Source organism: Eulemur rufifrons, chromosome 7, assembly GCF_041146395.1.
Source record: "Eulemur rufifrons isolate Redbay chromosome 7, OSU_ERuf_1, whole genome shotgun sequence".
Lineage (NCBI taxonomy): Eukaryota > Metazoa > Chordata > Mammalia > Primates > Lemuridae > Eulemur > Eulemur rufifrons.
Window position 1 is genome coordinate 62,954,011 of NC_090989.1, and position 24,144 is coordinate 62,978,154.

General features: G+C 34.8%; 1 protein-coding gene across 3 annotated transcripts in view; it reads right to left on the minus strand.

Annotated features, from left to right (window-relative positions):
* The window catches only part of GSK3B (glycogen synthase kinase 3 beta), a 198,689-nt gene that overhangs the window by 145,197 nt on the left and 29,348 nt on the right, over nucleotides 1-24,144 (minus strand). The window lies entirely within an intron of this gene.

Below are 24,144 nucleotides of genomic sequence, written 5' to 3' on the forward strand. Positions count from 1 at the left end.
TCCCTAGAATGTAGGGTCCTTTATCCTTTCAAGTACGAATTGAATGTACTTTTTAAAAAACTGATTTAAGTTATAAGTCACATAACATATAATTTTACCCGTTTAAAGTGTACATTTCAATGACTTTTAGCATATTCACAGACCTGTGCAACCACCACCCCAATCAATTTCATTACACCAAAAAGAAACTCAGTACCTCTTAGCTGTCATTCCCACAATCCTTTCATCCCAGCCCTAAGCAAACACTAACCTACTTTCTGTGTCTACAGATTTGTCTATTTTGGACACTTCATATAAACGGAATAAAATAACATGTGGTCTTTCGTGACTGGCTTCTTTCACTAAGAATGTTTTCCAGGTTCATCCATGTTGTAAGTATGCTTTGGTTCATTTCTTTTGATTGCTGAATAATATTCCATTTATGGAAATACCACATTTGGTTTCTCCATTCATCAAGTGATAAACATTTGGATCGTTTCTACTTTTAGCCATTACGAGTAATGCTATGAACATTTGTGTACATGGACATAATGGGTATATATCAAGGAGTAGAATTATTGAATTATATGGTAACTCTGTGTGTAACTGTTTGGAGAATTATCAGATTATTTTACAAAGTAGCTGCATCATTTTACATTCCATTCCCATCCAGAGGCTATGAGGCTTCCAATTTCTCCACATCCTCACAGATGTTTGTTATAATCTGACTTTTTTATTCTAGCCATTCTAGTGAATATGAAGTGGTATCTCATGGTTTTCATTTAAATTTCCCTGATGGCTAATGATGTAGAAACATCTTTTCATGCACTTATTGACTATTTGTGTATCTTCTTTGTAAAAATATTTATTCAGATACTGTGCATTTTTTAAAATTATCTATTACTGAATCAAATAGTTCTTTTTGTATTCTAGATAAAGTCCATTATCAGACATATGATTCACAATTATTTTCTTCCTTTCTGTGGTTCCTTTTCTCTTTTTTTCTTTTTTTAAAGAGAATGGGTTTCACTATGTCACCTGCACTGAAATGCAGTGGCATGATCACTGCTCACAGCAGCCTCAAACTCCTGGGTTCAAGGGATCCTCCTGCCTCAGCCTCCCAAGTAGCTGGGACAACAGGCATGTGCCACCACATCTAGCTTCTTTTCTTTCTTAATGGTCTTTTAAAGCATAAATGTTTTTATTTCTGATAACATTCAGTTTACCTATTTTTCATTTTGTTGCTTGTGCACACTTGGTATCGTATCTAGGAAGACACTGCCTAATCCATGGTCAGGAAGATTTACTCCTACGTTTTCTCCAAGAAGTTTTATAATTTTAGCTTTTGCATTTAGGTCTTTAATCCATTTTGAGATAATTTTTGTAGATGATGTATTTTAACTTTGTAGATGGAATATTTAACTTTGCTCTTTTGAATGTGCATATCCAGTTATCCCAGACCGTTTGTGGAAAAAAATATTTTTTCACCACTTAATCATTTTGGTATCCTTGTCGAAACCAACTGACCATAAGTTAAGGGCCTATTTTTAGACTCACAATTGTACACCATCAATCTATATGTTTATTCTTATGCTAGTGTCACACTATCTTGATTGCTATAGGTTTGTAGTAAATTTTTAAATTGAGAAGTGTGAGTCCTCCAACTTTATTTTTTCCCTCAAGATTTTTTGGACTATTCATAGTCTGTTATGGGTTGAATTGTATCCCCCAAAAAGGATATGTTGAAGTCCTAGTCCCAAGTACCTCAGAATGTGACCTTACTTAGAAATAGGGTCTTTACAAAGGTAATCAAGTTAAAATGAGGTCACTCAGGTGGGCCCTAATCCAACATGACTGGTGTCCATATAAAAATGGGAATTTAGGACAAAAAAACACACACAGAGGTAAAATAGTATGAAGATACACGGGGTGAAGACATCTAAGTGAATGGAGTTATCTACAAGCCAAGAAATGCCAAGAATTGCTGAAAAACACCAGAAATCAGAAAAGGCAAGGGAGGACTATTCCCTGGAACAGTAACCTAAGAGCATGGTCCTGCCAACTCCTTGATTTTTGAATTCCCATTTCTGGAACTGTGAAACAAATTTCAGTTTTAATCCACCAAGTTTTGACACTTTGTTATGGCAGTTCTAGGTTAACTAATACAGGATCCCTTGTATTTCCATATGAATTTTAGGATCACTTTATCAATTTCTGCAAAAAGGCAACTAGAATTTTGATAAAGCATTGAATCTGTAGATCAATTAGGGGAGCACTGTCATCTAAACAATATTAAGTGTTCCAATTTATGAATATAGGATGTCTTTCCATTTATTTAGGTCTTCTTTATTTTCTTTCACCAATGTTTTATAAGTTCCAGAGCATACATACATTTACACTACTTCTGCTCAATTTATTTCTACTTTATTCTTTTTGATTCTATTGTAAGTAAAATTCTTTCCTTAGTTTCATTTTCAGTTTGCTCATTTCTACTACATAGAAATACAACTGATTTTTATACATTGACCCTGTATGAGTTCAACCTTGCTGAGCTCATTTATTAGCCCTACTAGTTTTTTAGTGGATTTCTTAGGATTTTTCTACATACACCTAACAATAGAGATAGCTTTACTTGTTCCTTAACAATCTGATTCCTTTTATTTCTTTTCTTGCCTAATGGCCCTGGCTAGAACCTCTAGTACAATGCTAAACAGAAGTGGCAGCAGTGGACATCCTTACATCACTCCTAATATTAGGAGGAAAGCATCCAATCCTTCACCATCAACCATAATAGTAGCTCAGGGTTTTTCCATAGGTGTGCTTTATTAGCTTTAAGTACCCTTCTATTCCTACTTTGAGTATGTTTATAATGAATAGAATATACTTTCAAAAGTCTGTATTCTATATAATATGTGGCTTGCTGGTACTCTGTGATGTGCTGAATGACAAACTGATTATTGGGTACAACTTACCAAAGAAATCTTGGGTTTTTTTATTTAGCAGAAAACTATAAATACTACTTTATTCTGGTAATTTAGAAGATATCCTCATTAAGAATATTCATGTTTTAAACAAATTCTGATCACGTTTTTCTTGTTATTGTTTTGTTTTTAACATCCTCATGGTATCACCAATTAAAGTATCTAAGAGAAGGGGATACTATGACTCATTTAATTACTAAATGACTCAGAGAACAAAAATTTAATTAAAAAACAAATCTATGCCACCTAGCAGTTTTAGGAAAAAACCTGGATACACAGAGATTAAGATAGTAGCATGTTACAACAAATGCTTAACTGTTAGACACATGTACAAGCTCCTAAACATAGAAATAAAAGTAACCTAAAAATCAAATTTGCTTTAATTGACAAAACCCAAACTCTATGATACCTTAGCAAGATAGCAATTTCTATCAGTACATTAAACAATTATCATCCCAATACCCTGTTTCTTAAACAAACACACAGAAATGCTGAATATAGAGAGGTACAGAAATACTCCTATTCACTAGCAATTACTTGAAGCAAACAAGGAATTGCTTAGCTTTTACTCAGGGTATTACCCTAAGGGACCTTTATTGAAGATATAACTCAAATAAAATCTAAAGTAAGAAATGATTCTAAATATATAAACAAATATCAAAGGAATAAAATATGTTTTATAAAGCACTACAGCTCTTCTTTCACCATCATCTTACAGAGATAACCTTTAATTTAGTCTTGAGCTATTTAATGGGGTTTATTGATTTTAGAAACTGAGAATGCAAGGATGCAGGCAGTAAGCACTCAATTTTTACACTTTATGCTCTTTAAATGATGGTTATTCTAGGTCAGTCATTAAACTCCCTTATGTAAGTCTGCTTTGCTGGACAGCATCAATAACGACAGAAACAGGCCAAGTATTCTATTTATTCTTGTTTAGATTAATACCATTATATTTCACTAGAATGTACTGTAGGGAATAAAAATTAACAGGGATTGATGAATTAAAAGTATATAAAACATCTGAAGGCTTCTTTACTATTATAACCGTCCACAGCTATAATATATGCAAGATACTAAACACTTTATATTACATGTTATTCATTTAACCTAAGAATACTTTTATATATGAGGAAACTGAGGCACAGTTCAGTAACTTGTTCAAGGTCACAGCTAGTAAATGGTAAATTCAGAATCTGAATAAAAGGATTTATCCCAGAGCCCAAACTCTTACTCAGCATGTTACTTCCTCCTAAGCTATTTATAAAGGTATAACATGAAGTCAAAATATTAATTATGATAATCTCAGATTTCTTTGATTTTAATTATCATAATTCATGTGTTAAAGTGCACCATTAAAGAGAATATCAGAAAGTTCTGAGTCTTTTTCTGAAAAATGGTACTGGAATAAATGGACATCTGTAAGCAAAAAAAATGAATAGACACTGACTTTACACAAAAATTAACTCAAAATGCATCATAGATCTAAAGTACAATGTAAAACTATAAAACTTCTAAAAGATAAACAGGAAAAATCAAAGCGACCTTGGGTTTGGTGATGATTTTTTAGACACAACACCAAAAGCACAGTCCATGAAAGAAAGCTGGATTTCATTAAAATCAAAAACTTCTGCTCTGCAAAAGACACTGTTAATAGAATGATAAGACAAACCACTGACTGGAAGAAAATACTTGCAAAACACATGTCTGTTAAAGGATAAAAAAACTTTAGTACATCCATACAATGGAGTATTATTCAAGGATAAGAAGAAATGAGTTACTAAGGCAGAAAAAGACATGGAGGAATGTTATTATATATTACTAAGTGAAAGAAGCAAGTCTAAGGAGGCTTCATACTGTTTGATTTCAACCATATGACATTTTGGAAAAGACAAAACTATAGTAAAAAGTCCAGTGGTGGCCAGGGGATTGGCGGGGGGACGGGCCTGAATAGGTGGAGGATGAAATTTTGGGGGCAGAAAAACTATTCTGTATGATCTTTTACAAATAGTCTATTAATTTTTTTTAAAAAAAGAAAGAAAGAAAAAGACATGATGGCACAATGGTTCTAAGCCACAAGAGTATGTATCACTTGGAAAGTTTATTCATTACTAAAATTTTAAGGGGCTAGAGTGGTCTGGGTTTATTATTTTGCTTTGTTTTTGTTATCTCTTTATATATGCCTAGGCCCCATCCAAACCTAATAAAAATAAAAACAAAACTTTTGGGAGTAGAACCCTAGCATGTATATGTTTATAAAGCTTCCCAGGTGATTCTACTGTCAACATGAAGCAAAAGAGACAAGAACTTTTTTGATTTAAACAGACTGGTTTGATTGCTGCTATGAACTAGACTAGAACATAACTTCTTTGTGCCCCAATTTTCTCAAATGTAAAATGAGAAGGTTAAATTTGACAGATAGGAGCATGAATCAGAATACTAGGGTCCGTTTCAGTTCAAAATTTCTTTCTCCTCTAAATGAATGTAAGTTTTTGAACAAAAATGACGTTTAAACCACATACTTCCTTTACTTATCTTAAGCCTACTCATAATAGACAAACAACTTTCATTGTTTTCAACTAGGGTAATACAAAAGACCTATAAACTATAGCCAAACTGCCTTACAAATAAATGAATGATTAAATAAACTCATGTTTTTTCTGTCACAATTCTCTCTCCACAAGAACAACAGCATTTAGTCTTCTGCAACTGTTTGAGGTACTCAGAAAGATCATCAGGAGTGTAAATTTAGAATTTGAGATGACTATAAGGAATCAGATACTCTCAAGAAGGCAATCCAATAGATAGACTGCCATTATCTCTCACTGGCAGCAACTTTCTCATATTTCCTAACATTCACGGGAGCAAAGACCAGCACACACTAAACCCAAAGACAGCACGGTTCAATTTCCTTATCTTAAAATTAGCATTAAGTATCACGCTAAATGTCAAAAGCCTTAACCCAGAAAACTAAAATTTATCATCTACCCTCAGCACTTAGTACATAAAATAGTACCTGTGTACCACAAAATATAGCATATAACAAGTATTTACAATTAATTTATTCAACAAATAGTTGCTGAAGATTTACCATATGTCAGGCACAATGCTGAACAATAGAACAGAATGGTGGTCAAAACCAAGTTTACACTCTAGTAGGGAAGACAAAATAATACATGTCAAGTATAATAAACACAATTTTTAAAAAATAAAGTAAGGTAAGGGGTGAGGTAATTATTGACTGAAAGTTGTCACAAGAAAGCCTTCTGGAATGACGATGAAAATGTTCTATACTTGATCTGGGTGGCAGTGTATTCATTGAGCTGTACATTTGCATGCACTTAAGCTTTATGTAATTTGCTTTACACAAGTTGTATTTCCAAGTGTACTCATAAGCCTGCTAAAAGCAACACCTAGAAGACAACCTCATCCAGTTCCAATGATGATTTCCTCTTGGTTACCACAACTATTAATATATTTCCAGATACAGGGATATATATCCTCACAGTTAAATAAAATTACAATTTCTAGAACCACTAAAGCCAATCATTTAGTAAGCACCTACTGGGTACAGATAAATTAAGGCAAAAGAAAACCAAACTCTTGCCTCAACTTTCAGCAAAAGATAAAAATAGAATGCTAAAAAGGAGTCCTACAACTCATAATGATAAATATAAAATGGGATACATATGTCTTACCAAAAGAACCCTACCTTTAGCCATTTAGTATTCCTCATTTCCCCCATTGACCCAAAACTCCAGAGTTACTGTTAGAGGGAAACAAAAGAACACAAGAACTATGCAACTCAAATTGTTCCACAATCCATACAAAGCCTAGCATACTCACTAGGAGCATGAACTCCAGAGCTGGACAGCCTGGGTTAAATTCTGGCTCCACTACTTACTAGCTGTATTACTTTAGTTAGCCAAGTTTATTTCAGTTCCCTGTGCCTCAGGTTCCTTATCTGTAAAACAGGGATAATAGGATCTTATCTCATAGGATTGTTATGGGACTTAAGTTAATGTATGTACTGTGCTTAGAACAGTGGTTGGCACATAAAAAGCACTAGTTTACTGCTGCTGCTGCTACTGCTACTAGGAATCCTACCAGAATTAGCACCTAGGTTCCACAAACAGGCAAATTAACCGAGTAAAGAAATAATATAGATAGCTAAAAGCTGATGGCAGCAATAACACTCCATTTCTGCTCCCATTTATTCCCAGACTCAGTACTTTTAGAATGATTCTGCCCTACAATAATGCATCAACTTAGCACATTCCACATAAATTATTATTTATGCATCCACTATGTAGAATGGATCATATGATGCCTAACTGATGACACAAAATAGTCAATAAAAGTTAATCAAATTCTCAAGTAAGGAAGAGAAAAAAAAAGTCTATATATTACAAGAAGGGAAAGTTAGTAGTTAAGGCAAATCAAGTTCCTTTTCAATGGACTTAGCTAGATAGTCTCACTCTAATCGAGGTACAGCCCCTCAAAAAGGAATCTTTGTGCCTCTTCACTTTATCTAGATGACAATTCAAATCAGTCATTTAACCAATAACCTGTATGGACCCAGCATTACCCTAAATAACAATCAGAGGATGTAAAAGTTGTTTGAGACATAACTGCTGTTCTGACAGACTAGTTAGGAAGAATCTAACACAAAGGCAATCTATTCATCCAGTCAACAAACACTTCTTAAAGGAGTATTCAGTGAACCTGGCTCCAGGCCTGGCCCTGGTTGGCTTTAAAATCTACTAGGGGAATACTGTCAAATGGATAAAACTGCTTAATGGGCATATAAAGTAACAACAAAAGTTACAGAAGGTATGAAGGAAGAAAGAAAGAATAACCTGGAATGTCAGAAGACTTCCTAGGAACATAACATCTGTGCTAGATTTTGAGAGACAAGTTTACTATGAAAAGAGAGAAATTTCAGGCAGAGGCAAAAGCACATACCAGAAGAGAGATCAAGATGCCTTCTGAACAACATAATAAACCCAGAGGTGAGCAGGGATCTTATGCCCTGATAAAGGACTAAAACTTTATTCTGTAAGGAATGAGTAGTTAATAAAAGATTCATACAAGGGATGTATGATCAGACTTTTTTCTGAATGTTTACCTTGGGTGGGGCAGAAGGGTAGACAAGGCTAGAGACAGAAAATCAGTAACAGTCCAAGGGAAACCTTTTCCCATAAAGAGCCAGACAGTAAATATTTTAGGCTTTGCAGGCCACACAGTCTTTGTCACAACCATACAATTCTGCCTTTTTAGCATAAAAACAGCAATAGACAATGAATACATAAGGTAAGGAAATGAACGAGGCTGTCGCCTTAGTCCATTTTGTGTTGCTATAACAGAATACCTGAGACTGGGTAATTTATAAAGAAAAGAGGTGGGAAGGGCAGGCTGGGAAGGGCAAGGACCTGGCTTCTGGCAAGGGCTTTGTGCTACATCATAACATGGTAGAAAAAGGTAAAAGGGAAGCACACATGTGCAAAGAGGAAATACCCAGGGGGCATCCTGGCTTTATAACAACCCACTCTCCCAGAACTAACTTATTCCTGTGTGAACTAATCCAGTCTCCCCAGAGCAAGAACCACTCACTACAGAGAGAATCCCACCAAGCTATTTATGAGGGACCCCACCACCACCATGAAGATGAAATTTCAATATAAATTTTGGTGGTGACAAACAAACCATATCCAAACCATAGCAGCTGTATTCTAATAAAACTTGACTTAAAAAAAACAGGCAGCTGCTCATATTTGGCCACACTGTTCAGAAAGCATCTTGATCTCTCACAAATAGTTTGTGAACCTCTGGTCTAGGCAAAGAGTAAAAGGTCCTAAAGTGAAGGCTGTAGAAATGAAGAGGAATATATTCCAGAGATATTTAGGGGCAGACTTGAATGACTAGAGGTAAAGAACTAGGTAAGTATAAGGAAGAAACAGCTCTGACTCCTGGGAATGAAGCCAGAGATGTCTATGAATAATGACGCCGTTTACCAAGATAGAGAAGAGGAAAGAGGAAAATACTGAGGTTTCATTTTGTTTAGGGAAGGAGAGAGCATGAAGAGAGAAAATTAATTTGGTTTTAACATGTTCTCTTTATGGTAGTTGTAGAACATCTAGGCAGGTGTAGAACATCTAGATCTGAAGAGATCTGGGTTAGAGGTCTAGATTTGGTCACAGAAGTGTAAACCACTCCATGAACCCCTATATGTTTTTTATAATCCTCTCCCTTAACTAACTACTTGACCCTTTGAGTTGTTTCCCAGAAATGATGGATTCAACTCGTGGCCTCAAGTGATCCACCCACCACAACCTCCCAAAGTGCTGGAAAATGATGGATTTTCTATAAGACAAAGGAGTTGAGAATCTAAAAGCCTCAGGGCAGACTTCCTGACATCAAGATTCACCATCCCCCATAATACATGCAGACCCTAGAGAGCTACACCACAACCTGCCCCAAGGCATGTGGCCCCTCCTTTAAAAGCCCATGAACACCCCTAGTCAGGGAGAGAGATTTGAGGCAGTTCTCCCAACACTTCCTTGGCAATCCACATCATCTCAATAATTAGATTTTGTGTGAGTAGCAACTGGACCTAGACCCTAGAAAAGTAGGAAGAAGGAAAGTAGATGTCATAAGAACAAAGTGCTGAGATCAAAATATAAACATTTAAACAGGTGTGGGGCTATGGGGGGTAGAAAAGTGGTCTGCAGGTAAGCCTAAAGAAACAATCTGAGAGACAGAAGAGCAACTTCAGTGAAGTAGAGTGCTAAGGGTCACTGTAGCTAAATTTAACTACAGGATACAATCTCTGTGAGGAAGAAATTAGGGTGCCAAACACTGAAGAGGACAGTAGGATTTATGATACTCCAGGCTTAAAGAACATAAACAGATGCACAGTGGTTTAAAACAAATGACAGCTGAGAATAGGTAAATCTATAAGGACAGAAAGATTGGTGGTTACCAAGAGCTTGAAAGAGGGAATGGAGAATGACTGCTTAACAGATACAGAGTTTTCCTTTGGGGTGATAAAAATGTTTTGGAACTTGATAAAGGTGGTGATTGTACATTGGGAATATACTAAATGTCACTAAATTACACACTTTTAAATAGCCAGTTTTCTCATTATGTCAATTTCACCTCAAGTTTTTACAAAATGACAGGGAGAAAAATCAGTGGACAAGCCAGAGAACAGAACACCAAGAAATAAAACTGAATAGGCTAGTTTCTGAGATACCACATTGTTAAAAGTCTTCAAAGAAAGGCAGAAAAATTTAATCAGATTACAAAAGGGAACAAGTCAATTTTAGGCATCCCTTTCCCAGTTTTCTTAACTAGAATGGGACATAACTCAACTGTTTAATTAGGGAACCTGGGCTAGGCCAGTAGCTCACACCTGTAATCCTAGCACTTTGGGAAGTAGAGATAGGAGGCCACTTGAGGCCACGGGTTGGAGACCAACCTGGGCAAAATAGCGAGACCCTATCTCTATCAAAAAAAAAAAAAAAAAATTAGCCAGACGTGGTGGTGCACACCTATAGTCCCAGCTACTCAGGAGGATAAGGCAGGAGGATCACTTGAGCCCAGGAGTTTAAGGCTGCAGTGAGCTATGATGATGCCACTGCACTCTAGCCTGGGCAACAGAGCAAGACCCTATCTCCAAATAAACAAAAATAAAAAACCAAGTTATTAGAGAACCTAATTTGCGCTATGTGGGAAAGCTGTAAGTGTGAAAGAAATAAAATAGGTGCTAAAGATATAGCATAACCACTCAGCAGGGTGGACCAGTGCTTTATCATTAATAAAGAGTTTTTCTTCAAGTATATAACTCATTAATCATAAAAAGCAGTATACTAAATTGCAAAAGCATTCCCATTTTTTCATGTCTCCTTGTAATCTATTGATGTGGCTTTATATTCCTTCCATACCTCTTGAATTTGAACTGGCCAGATGACTTGCTTTGGCCAACAGAAGGCAGTGAAAGTAACATTACATCAGTTCTAGATTAGGCCTCAAGAACCCTTGTATGCTTCCACTCCTCTCATGGAAATCTGCTCAGCCACCATGAAACAAGCGCAAGCCAGTCAGCTGGATATCTAGAGACATGTGGCTCAGTCACCCTACTACCTCAGCTGACACCCAGCCAAACATCATGTATGTGAGTGAGGCCATCTTAGACTAGCTAGCCTTGGCCAATCTACCAGCTAAGCTACCAGATGAGCAAGCTCATACAAGATCACTTAACTCTGGTCCACATCAGCAGAACTACACAGCTGATCCAAAGACTCACAAGGAATAATAAATTCTGGTTGTTGTAAGCCAAGTTTTGGAATAGTTTGTTATGTAACAATAGCTAACATGTACTTAATGATGGCAGTAATGATAGAAAAAGGCCATTAATCTGGCACAAAAGCTAGATTTATGTCATCAAGTGCTAATTTATTCAGTGTGGTTTAGGTTTTATAAATATATGCCTATAACTTTATAAAAGAAAAGAAAATCTTACTATTAAATTCCTGACATGAAAAAAATTACTTTGAGATTAGGAATATGAAAAGCTATTTAGTAAGCCATTATCCCTCTTTCTCCTAAAATTACAGCATCCTAAAACCACTAAAAAGATAAATGCAATTTTTGATAGCATGATGAAACTTTGGAAAACTATCACATTATAACAACTGACTATTCTTAGAGGGGAATTATTTTCATAGATAACCGAAATTGGGTTTTTTGTTTTGGTTTGAGTAAGGAAATTCTCTGTGAGTTTCTTAAGTTTCCAGGTGTTACTAACAACTTTTAATTTTTGAAAGCACTATACCACAAGAACACCTTTTAATACAAGGCAATCAAATCTTATTTCAAAGAGTCAAAAATACTATACCACATTAATTCAATACCTCCTACAAACAGTACAGTAGCTTCCTCAACTGACAGGCATCTAACATATTTAAACAGATGACAGAGATCCCATCTCTTCTTCTTTTCTATGAAGAATGAGCACTGTTTCAACGGTCCAGTCACTAACCTATCACTGCCATGCCAATAAGCTCTACCTATTGCTGGGAAGGTAATTTTGTATACAAGGCAAGAACCAAAGCACTCATAAATCATTTGGTATGATTGCAGACATGGAAAGACTTGTAAATAGGAAGTACTTTTTAAAAAAGTAATCAAACCTTTAATAATTTGTTAAATCATTCCTGAATTTTACAACACGATCTTTTTACTAAACCAGTTATCAATAAAGTAAAAACTGTATTGTAGAATCTAAAGCCAGTGAAAATTCCTGTTTGGGTTTAGCAGCATTAAACTTTAAACACCGTTAACATATCCTCAGAAATTTACAGAATGAAATAATTTAGTTTACTATTTTTAAACATACTTAAAGGCTCCTCTGCTTTATAAAGGGGATCTGTAGGTGTTAGAGAAGTTCAACTGAGAGGGCAGCCCTATAAAACAGGATTTTCCATCCATTAACATTTTACTATACCAAAAAGGTACAGATTCTCAATGGGACTCAAAAATCTTAACAGAATAATACAATGTATTAGATAGAAGGAAGAAAATAATAACTAAATTGACGGTTATCAAATATCTTAGATAATTTCATTCTCTTTCTCTCTTTTAAGAGCCCAAGTTTCACATAAAAAGGTAAATATAGGCTTTCTCAAACCATGGCACAAACCCTGACTTCCTGCCCTCCAAGTACTGCCCTGGGTTAAATTACAGGTTACCCAGTAGTTCTGATACTAAGCCTACAATATTCATGAGCCTCACCAGGTTATGTTAATTTCCTGTCCTAAAATAGCTAGTCCACAACAACCCCTACTCCCTGCCCCCTATACACACATTCTCCCAAGTAAAATAGCCCATATGGTAATTCTAGGTTATCTTTTACCTCTTCTCTCATTTTTAAATACTTTAACCTTCCCTGAACAGCTGTAACAAACAGCCACCTTTCCTCAGAAAATACATCTCCTTGTTTATACATGCTGCAAATTCTCAGTGCTCTTCTAGACACACAAAATCTGCAGTATGACTCTACTTGAATATATTCCCTTTTCAAGTATAGTAACATTAATCAAGAAAACTTCTAGAAACATCAATCTTATAAAGTCAAAATCCTGGAAACAGGAAGAAAATAATTATTAACACCTAACATTTATTGAATAAGTAAGTACCTACTTCATGCCAAGCCTTTTTCAAGCATTACATCATTCAACCTCAACAGCCCTGTGAGAAGGGTGCTGTTATTACTATCAGGTAAAAGATGAAGAAAGTTTTTAAAGTAAATCAGGTCAGATAAGTATTGCAGCTAGGATTCTAAAGCAGTCTAATTATAGAGCTCTACATTCTTAAGTGAAACAGCATAAATAATCCTTAAGTGAAAACTACATAAATCACAGACTAGGCTTTTTGGAAGCAACTCCCAGACCTTCCTTATAATCGACTACTTAAAATCAGTAATTTCATTCAGAGTACATTCTTACAATTTGGTAATATGGATTTCCCAGTTTGCTGTTACTTAGCACATTTGTAGGAACAGGTGTTAGGACCAATCACATTAATGAGTTTGGCGGGGGAGGGACATGTGCACACAACAAGGAAAAGATAAAACTGGCTATTAAAAAGCTACTCCATGATTATATTAAATGGTTCTAAGCTGTTGTATTTTAGAATAAGGCTGTTTCTATGTTCTTCAATAGGACAGTAGAATAACTGATATTCATGACAACTGAAGTTATAAAAAGGTATCAAAAAGATATTCAGCATTACCCAAAATGTATATTTTAGAACAATTTTTACAAAAAGAACAAAAGAAAAAGCTTGAAAACTGTTTCTCTAGAAAGTTCAAGATGATAAATTTCCCCCATATCTCCGTTCAATCTCTCCTGTCTTCTTCCTTCGGACATAAACATTTTCAAATCCCTTTTTGCCTACTTTTATCAGGCACTCTCCCAGCTTCAGATGCAAACTTCTCAAAGAGTAGTTAACACTCACTATTTTCCAGTTGTGGACCTCTATCTTATCCTCCACTTCTCCAGCTTCTACATCCAACTTCCCAGTTAAGCTGCTTTTGCCAAGGTCATCAATGCCTCTTTATTCCTAAATCTAACGAACACTTTTCAGGTGTTATTTGTCCTTTAAGCAGGATTTAGCATTTTGGATCCCTTTCTCCCCTATCCTTCTTTATTTAAACTCTAGTCAGTTGCCTTCTGCACCACCTAACTGACTCTTCAGTTTTTCTTTTCTGACTACTTTTTGGTGGATTCATTTTCTTCTGCCTGTCCCTGAACAGTTGAAGGGTCCCTGGCCTTCTTCTCTTGCTAAAAATTCTCAAAGGATGATCTTAATTTCCATTCAACAACTTACACTACACACTAACTCTTTAGTGCACACAAGTCTCTTGGCATCTCTCCAAATGCCTCCCACACATTTCCACCTGAGCATTTCCCAGGCCTCTCAAACTCAGTTGAATTCATCTTGGAAAGCAAGAGCATAGAGCCTTGGAAAGTACAGTATGTGCAAGGAGTTTTGTTTTGTTGCGAATGGGATGTATTTCACATTTCGATAAACATCGTTATGCACCTGGTCTTCCAAGACAAATAGCTGGGAGTCATTCTTGACTCCCCCTTTCTCTTGACCCAGACATCCAAATAAACCATCAAGTACTAAAGGAAGATCTTACAACTTTAATCTTTTCAAATCAATTCCGATCTCTTCACTCCCCCATCATTTCTCAACAATAGCTTGCTTAGGCTCTCCCATAATATTCAATAATTACTTGTGTCTTTAATAATATACTTATTACAGAACATGTATATTTCTCCATTAACCTGCAAACTTAAGGAAAACTGTCTTAGTCTTTTTATCCAATGTACCTTGGCACACACAAAGAGCTGTCAATAAAAGTCTAACGAGTAAGGGGTCCCAAGGACCCAAACAACACATCAAAAAAAAAAATACAATATATTAACACTGGAGTAGGAGTTTATGTGTAGTCAACTTCCTAGCATTTTTCAACACTGAAAAAAATCTCCATCACAGTATAGCAATAATAGTATATCAGCAGCACTCTGCATATTCAAAGTGACAAAATATTCTTTTCTTGTTTATGCTTCAATGTACATTTTAAATTTCCTACAATGATTATGCAACACTTCCTTAATCAAGGAAGAAACAATATTTTTAGAGCAAAATGCCACAATCAACATGAATAAAAAATCTTTAAGTTTTTAGGACAATATGTTGTGAAACTGGGAATAGTTGGGGGGATGGAGGACAATAGGAAAATAAGAGAATATGTCAAACTAGAGGCAAAACATTAAGCAAAGACAACTAAGACTACTGCTTTCAGTGAACAGTTCACCCAGTAACAGTGGGAAAAGGTGGAGAGTTTCATCCCAGTCAGTCAATGATTTACATGAAAATGGATCTTTCAACAAAAGATGTTGACTAATAGGGGAATGGCCAGGAGAGAAGGGGAGAAATTAGAAAACTTATACTAGAATTCATTCCAGATTTAAATTCAGACATAAAAATACAAGAGGAAAATATATAATATTTATATCAATGAATCTCAATGTGTCGTCCAGGGATCTCTGAACCATTTCAGGGGACCCACAAAGCCAAAACTATTTTCATCATAATAATGTCATTTGCCTTTTTTACTCATTCTCTCATGAGTATACAATCAAATTTTCCAGAGGCAACATGTCATATCACAACAGATTAAATGTAGAGGGAAATCTAGAATCCAGTTACCTTCTCTTAAGCCAAAGAGATTTTCAAAAATAAAAACTTTCTCAATAATTATTTTTATTTTGGAAGATATATTTTTCATTAAAAATATTTATGTTAACATGTAAATGACTATTTCTTAATAAATTAATATTTTCTAAATTTCTCAGTATTAATTTTTAATATGTCAATTATCTACAGATGTAGCCACATAAACAAAAGCTCTTTGGGGTTCTCAATAGTTTTTACAAGTATAAAGGGGTCCTGAAAAAAGTTTGAGAACTGCCAATTCATATAGTGCGAAGAGAAGCAAGTTTCTCTTTGCATAACCCCAGAGCCAGAAAACTGACAGATGTATTAACGTAAATATTTTAAATTTCTATACATCCAAAAATAAACATAAATGAAATTACAAGAAAAAATGACAACTTGGGGAGAAAATATTTCAACAACAATACAAACATAGCATACATATATGAAGAGCTCCTTCACATCACTAAGAAAAAGACAAACAGCCACCTCCCCCACCCCCCAATGAGGACATGAAACACTAATGGAAAAACAGCATAATACATAAGGGGTCAACATGCACGTAGAAAAAAACCCTTCAAACTTATTAATAATTAAAACAATGTAAATTAAAACCAATCAAACCAACATGTTTTAAAATCATAATATCTAAATCAGTAAGAATACAGGAAAACAGGTGGCCATATAAATTACAACTAATATTAGGAACATGAACTGTTACAACCCCTCTAGAAGGCAATCCAGAAAAGGGAACCAAAAAACTTAAAATTATATATACTCCTCAACCAACTGACTCTATCCTAATGAGATAAAAGCATGTGCAAAGTTCTGCTATGAGAATATTCATTGAAGCATTATGTATAATTGCAAAAGAGACAACTGGAAACAAATGTACAGCAAGAAAGGAATAGTTAAATATATTGTAGCATTCCACTGCTTAGATCAGTTATTATCTGATGATTTAAAATGTGATTTATATGGAAAGATATTCTTGATATATTACATTTTTAAAAGGCAATTATAATTTTTGATGACTCATTTCACTCAAAAATAATATATCTATGTGTAAAGAACTAGGATGCATCTGGAATTTTAGGTACGTGCCAAGCATTTTACATGCCTTATCACATTAAGTCTTCAAAATCCTACCATGGAGGCTGACCTCTCTAAAACTCAGTTCTCTCATCTGCACAACTGGAATAAGCAATTTGCCCCTAAACCATGAAAACACCAAACCATTACACCATAAAATGGCAGAGCCCAGATTTGACTCCAGGTTTTTCATAGACTCTGGAGTCCAAACTATAAATACCACCCATATACAGAAGGGTTAACAGTAGATCAACCAAAATATCTCTCTTCTCCTCCCAGCTACCTTTTCTCTTTCTCTTTTTTCTTTTCTCCAGTCTTGTATTTTTTCCTACAATGAACATATTTTACTGTTTTAATAAGGAAAAGAGTATTTTTTTTTTTTAAATATTCTGGCTCAAAAGCCAGAGATTCAATTTGGGGAAAAAAAATTGCAGCACAGCTTTCAAATTCAATACATCTTGTTATTTAATATTATCTATAAACAAAGAAAAAATGTATGTATCAGCTTCCTGTGAAAAGTGTCACAAAAAGTTAAGGTACTTTAGCATAAAAAAAAACCCTGGTTTAAAATCCGCAACTTATAAGCTATGAACTTTAAACAAATTACTTAACCTCTTTAAACACAATTTTCTTATTTGTAAAATACAGGTGATAATGCCAGTCTGTCAGGATTGTTATGAGGAGTATGTTAAAAGAATAATGCATGTAAAGAATGTAAGATGTAATACTCAATAAATGTTGAGTCCATCAAAAACATACACACATACAAAGTCTGGCTCAACAGCAAACTGATATTAAAATTATATTCTGATTACATATATTCTCAATAGTTAATGGCTTATATTCACTTTCAACTTAAATCAAAACCAAAAATACCCAAGAAAATAAATTCCCCCGCCTTTTGGGAAAACCTCAAGCCTTGAGGAAGCAATCTGGAACATTTTTACCTTCTTGTCATTAATGAATCTGCCCTATTTGACTTTTGTATCTTTGGGAGAGTCCAGCAAAGGGCCTAGCATATATTTGGCCTTAAGTGTTGGATGAATAAATGTGGAGGCCTTGGAACACCTAACACTCTCTCTCTCTACTAATGAGTCTCATTATCACTCAAGTCTAAAAGCCTTCACACAGGCCATGGTGCTAATTGATATTTATTCAACAACAGTTTTGATTCCAAAAAAGCAATCCTGCAGCAAGTTTCATCCAGCTCACTTCCTCACAACTTCTTATTTCCAAAGGAATATACTTACAAGCACAAAGTCCCTGGGGTGAATCTTAAAGTCAGTGAGAGAGCAGGAAAGCAAGAAGGTGACACAGCTCTGAAATCTTAGTTCAACTCCCTCACCAAAAAGGTTATGCCAATTAGGCCAGAATCTCACAGCAAGTTGGGTTTTCCCCCACTCACCTTATTAACCCTTTTTTTGGCATTCATTTGGCAATATTTGATAAGCACCTACCATGCGCCTGGGAGCAAAGTTTTGAAATTCCAATTTACCTATAAATTTAAATCTATTACTAGAACTAAAATGAAACAGCCACACTACAAAACAACTATGGAACCCTAACTTTCTTCTGTAAATACTAAGAATAAATTTCACCTCCATCAACTAAATAGAACATCCAATCATTCCACAAATTCTGAATGCCCACTATTCATTTATTCAAAAAATATTTATTGAAATCCTGTTATGTGCCGAGGATCGCTCTGAACTCTGGGAATACACAATGAACTAATAAAGAAACAAAAATCTCTGCACTCACAAAGCTTACATCTTAAAAGCAGGAGGGGAAAGGAGAGAAGAGTAGACACACACACAATAAATTATATAAGGTGATATATTTTAGAAGGAAAGAAGAGAAATGGAAAGTTCAGGGTCACAATTTTTAAAGTAAGTGGTAAAAGAAGACCTCACTAAGAAAAACATTTTACCAAGGTCTTAAAGATGAAACTAGCACAAGTTCAGATAGATCATATTCATTAGCAACAACCTTGGTGATCTAATTTTTTCAATTCTTGAAAAGGATAGGAGCAAGACCAAACAGTACAGGACTCAGAAGATTTAAGAGAAACCAATTCCTAAGAAGGTGAAACAATAATTACAAGAGTTACTAAGTTCCTACTGGAAAAAAGAAAATATCTGACTACAATACCATGAAAATGTAGCACATCTATTTATTTATGGTATGGCTTCATTGAGAGCAACCACAAAATAAATATTAAAAAGATTTTGCTACTTTGCCACTGTCAGGCTTCAAACTTGAGAAGCTTAAGCTTAACTTACTACTCTGCATTTTCGTCATCAAAAACACCATTAAATTGGCAGAAATCAACAACTGTACAAGGATACTTTGTTTCAATCTCTATTTTATGTTTTCACCAAGAGTTCCTTATAGATTTAAATTGTTACTAAGGAAATTCTATCTTAAAGGTGCTTAGGGAATTTACTGTTTATAGAAATCCTGAAGTAAATCCTCTTATTAAAGGCAAAGGACTCTTTTAAAAATAACTTAGGTTTCTCATTAGACAATATATATTTACTGTAGAAAAACTAAGAAATAAGGATAGCAAAAAGAAGAAAACATATGTGAATACAGGATTATAAGTATAACCAAATATTCTAGAGAATATTCTCACAAGTTATTCTCTAGATTTTATTGCAGTCAATGGAACCAAACTGCACAAGCACAAACTCCTTTGCAATGTGCTATTTTATTTTCACTCACCATTAGCATGAATTTATTTCCATGTTAAATGTTCTACATCATCATATTTGATTCCTACTGTGTGAATATCATAGGATTGTTGAGAAGATTAGATAAATGTAATGGCTGGCACAGAGGAAACACTATTTAAGTACTAGTAATTGTTATTATTAGTTCCAAGATTAAAATTTTCATAAACATTCTTGTATATCTAAGTTTGTGGGCATTCTTTAATTTTTTTTGTCCCTTAAAATAAAGGCACAGAGGTAGAATTTCTGAAACTCTACCAAACTGTCCTCTGGAAAGAATATATGAATTTATCCTCCTTCAGCAATACAGCTCCCAAACCCCTTATCACCAATTGAGTATTACATTACTAATCTTTAACAAGTTGACTGAGGGACAAGGAGTGTAATTTTTATCTCACTTTACTTTGTTTCTTTAATTGTGCTAAATTAAACATTCTTTCACGTGTTGACTATTTTTATTCCTCCTTATGTGAACTGCTTGTCAAAAACATTTTAAAGTGAATTACTCCAATATTCATAGCAGAATAATCACATATTAGATTTGTTTAAAGCACAATATACATGCACTACCATTCATTAAACATGTTTGCTTCACAAATCTACAGGGACGAATACACTCTCACTCCATCATATCCCTCAACTTAGTATCTTCCACTAATATTTACAAACAAAATACTAATGCCAAAGTCTATGGGGAAAAGAGAGGCTCAAATCAAAGTCTTTAAAATGACCTAATCATCTACTCTACAGTATTGCCAGTAATACATTCATTTAAAAGAATAAAATAGATAAGTATTGATGTGGAAAAATATCCATGATATACTGGCAAGTAAAAAAAGAACACAGAACAGTCTGTATAGAGTGATCCAGTTATGATTCATATGGCAAAACATAAAACAGAGAATGAGAATGGGGAGGGAGTCGCTGTCCTAGGTGCTAGGGACCCAGTTATGGGTCTTGCCAGATTGGCAAGGTTTTTCTCTGCTTTTAAGAAACTGCCATTCAACTCTGGTGGTTAATAGGCATTCCAATTTTATCTGGATTTACTTTTAGTATTAAACCATAATAGACTGCAATAATAAAATCTTTCTCAATTTCTTTCCAAACATAAGTTTGAGTCTACAGAGAAGATACCACACACACCACTTTCTGGATTTTAGAAATCTCTTTGATCATAATACAGAAAATTTGGGAAGCACACATTCATACATACACAAAATACATATCCAGTATTAATGACAGGAAAAAAGTCTCAAAATCATTTTTTAAGTCTTATTTATATTCAGGAATCTTTCCTCATTACCCAAACTGATAATGCTACATTAAAAAATCAAGTTGCAGAATACTCATGATTCAAAATATGATCCCAATTTTGTTTTAAAAAAAACATTTGCAGAGTGTAAGTGTTGCACATGCCTTTAAAAAAATGTCTTGAATTAACTTATTAGTAGTAACTTCTGGAGATAGGAATCAATGAAAAGTGGGCAGAGGAGAACCAGACAAAACTTGAAACTTTTTATTAAGTGCAGTCTGAACTTTTGAATATTTGTGGTAAAACATCGTTATAATAAAAATGAAAATAAAATATCTTAAAGTTTAAGTGCCAGAAGACCAAGCATCTGGTCCTACCAGAATTTCCCTATGTAACACCCTAATGTCCATCAATACAGAACCGCTTGAATAAAAAAATTAAGAGTGCTATGCAGATATAAAAAGTAGTAAGGTTAAAATGGTCAATTTAATATTATGTATATTTTAACACAAAAAAAAATCACACATACACAGACACACACCCACATCCTAGTTCTGTCCACTAAAAGATCCTAAAAACAACAACCAACCCATACCAACAAACACCCAAACTGTGGTCTCTAAATACTATTTCCCACTAAAAGGAATCAGAATCCCTTAGAGAAATTACTGGTTCTAGACAAGAGACAGGTGATGTACAAGATGAGCCTGGAACAGCTTGTCAAACTAGAAACTAGGGTTACCAATACCACAGAGGTTATAAGGAAGGATAAAAGAGCCAGCATGAAGGGGCTCACAATGGCAAAAATGGAACAATTTCAGAATTAAAAAGAGTAACTATAGTAAATTAAAACATCAAACATATTCAAAACCAGGGGTTCACATAAATACGTACTTAAAGGAAAACACCTCACTGGCCACCTCCATCAAATACTAAAGAATCAAGCATTTACCCTGCTTTTCCTCAGGATAATCATATAACTGACAAGGTAAACTTCTTTATAGAAAAACTCCAGCTACAAAACACAAAAGGAATAATATAATATCACCACTGGCAAACTCTAGTGAAGTAATGATCTGGATTGGGGTCAGCATATTTTTTCCATAAAGGGCCAGACAGTAAATGTTTTAGGCTTTGCAGGCCACACAGTCTGTCTTAACCACTCAACTCTGCCACTGTATCCCAAAACCAGCAAGAGACAATATGCAAAGGAACAAATGTGGCTACATTCCAAAAAAAACTTTATTTTCAAAATAAGCAGATCAGATTTGGCCCATAGGCTATAGTTTGCCAAAACCTTGATCTAAACATTGATCATCAACGACTGTTAAAACGATTAAATGAAAGGCTGAACTTTATAATGGATGGTGGATGGGTTGATAATAAACCCAGTGATCAATCATAACATCACAAAAAGAGAGGTAACTAGATATCATATGCCATCTGATGTTATGCAATAGGAAATACAGATGCTCCTTGACTTACAATGGAGTTACATCCGATAAACTCATTGTAAATTGAAAATACTGTAAATCAAAAATGGATTTAATACACCTAGCATACCAGACATCATAGCTTAACCTAGCCTACCTTAAACACACTGAGAATGCTTACATTAGCCTACAGTTGGGCAAAAAAATCACCTAACACAAAGCCAATTTAATAATTATAAAAAATTTTGAATCAAAATCCAAAGTGTAGCTTCTACTGAATGTGTATCGTTTTTGCACCATCATAAAGTCAAAAAATCCTAAGTTGAACCATCCTAAGCCAGAGGTTGTGTGCACTGAAAACCACCTAATAAAATAATCTGACTAAAAAGTCTAACCAACGGTTTGCAAGAAATACAGGGAATAGAGGAACATGTTAAGTGATCACAAGGATACAATCAGCAAAATCCAAAATGTGAGAAATTCCAAAGAACAAATGATCTGATTTCTTCAATAAATAAATGGCAAGAAAAAGACGGGGAAAGAAAAATTATCATCAATTCGAAGGATATTTAAAAATAGCAACCAAATGCTATGAACTGTGTCACCTTGGATTCTAATTCAAACAAACCAATTTTTTAAGGAAAAAGAAAGATACAATCAAGGAAATATGAACACTGACTAGATCTGATAGCGTTAAGAAATTTTTCAATTTTTACAAGGCAGAATCATGGTGCTGTGGTTACATGTGTGTTAAGCATCCATATCGTTTAGAAATATATAATAAAATATCCGCCAAAAATATATGTCTGAAATGTGCTTTAAAAATATTTGGGGGTCATAGTGAATGAAGGTCTAGATGAAACAAGATTGGCCATACAATTGTAAAAATGGGTGATGGATACATGGGGGTTCATTGCACTATTCTATCTAGTTTCATAAAATTGAAAGCTTAATAATTTAGAAGTAATTTAAAAATAAAATCCCAAAATTGAAAATATTCACCATCTGTTTGGGAGTACCAGGCTCCCTAACACCGAAAGTTTAATAAAAATTACTCCATTCTACTGGAAGCCAAATTCAGTACCCATAGAGAGCTAAGTGGTAAGGGAAAGGGAAAAGAGAGGCAGAAAAGAAGAAAGAAGGAAACTGTGACTCATTCTTCCCTTCTCTCACCCTAGCTAATGACAAAGCAGTGAGGGGCTACTAGCTGCTCCTTTAAAAATGTCCTGGCAAAGACAAAGAGTACTTTACTTTATGAGAATGATTTTCCCATGAAAATTACTCTGCCTCAAGCTGTAAAAACTGTTTGATGTCCTTAGAGTTCCCAAAGATCCTGACTATTTCAAAGCAGGAAACAGAAAGCTATGAAGGAAGAAGAAAATTTTCGGGGGGCGGGGAAGAAGCTTCTCTGCCTCACTTCCTCAAAATTAAGAAAAAAGAAATAAAATAGAAGAAGAAAATGCAGTATTCTGTTAAGTCAAATCACAGGTATTAATAATAGCCTTAGTTGTTCTGAATGGTCCTAAGTAATTCAAGTTTTCAGAGGGCATCTTAGACTATTTACGTTAACTCTACTGAACATGGCTATGGACATCCCAGTTGGGGAAAAGTAAGATCATCACATCCCATGGTAATGGAGTGTGTCCATCATATTTAAAATCTAATTAAATACTTCACTGCCACTGAATACAGAATAGCCTGAAAATAGTTTTCAGAAGAAAAACATGTAGTCTAAAAAGACTGACCATATGAATATCAGATATACTTAAAATACACATCTCACATCAAAAACAAACGTGGCAAGGCACAGGACTCACACCTGTAATCCCAGTATTTTGGGAGGCTGAGGCAGGAGGATCTCTCGAGGCCAGAGTCCAAGACCAGCC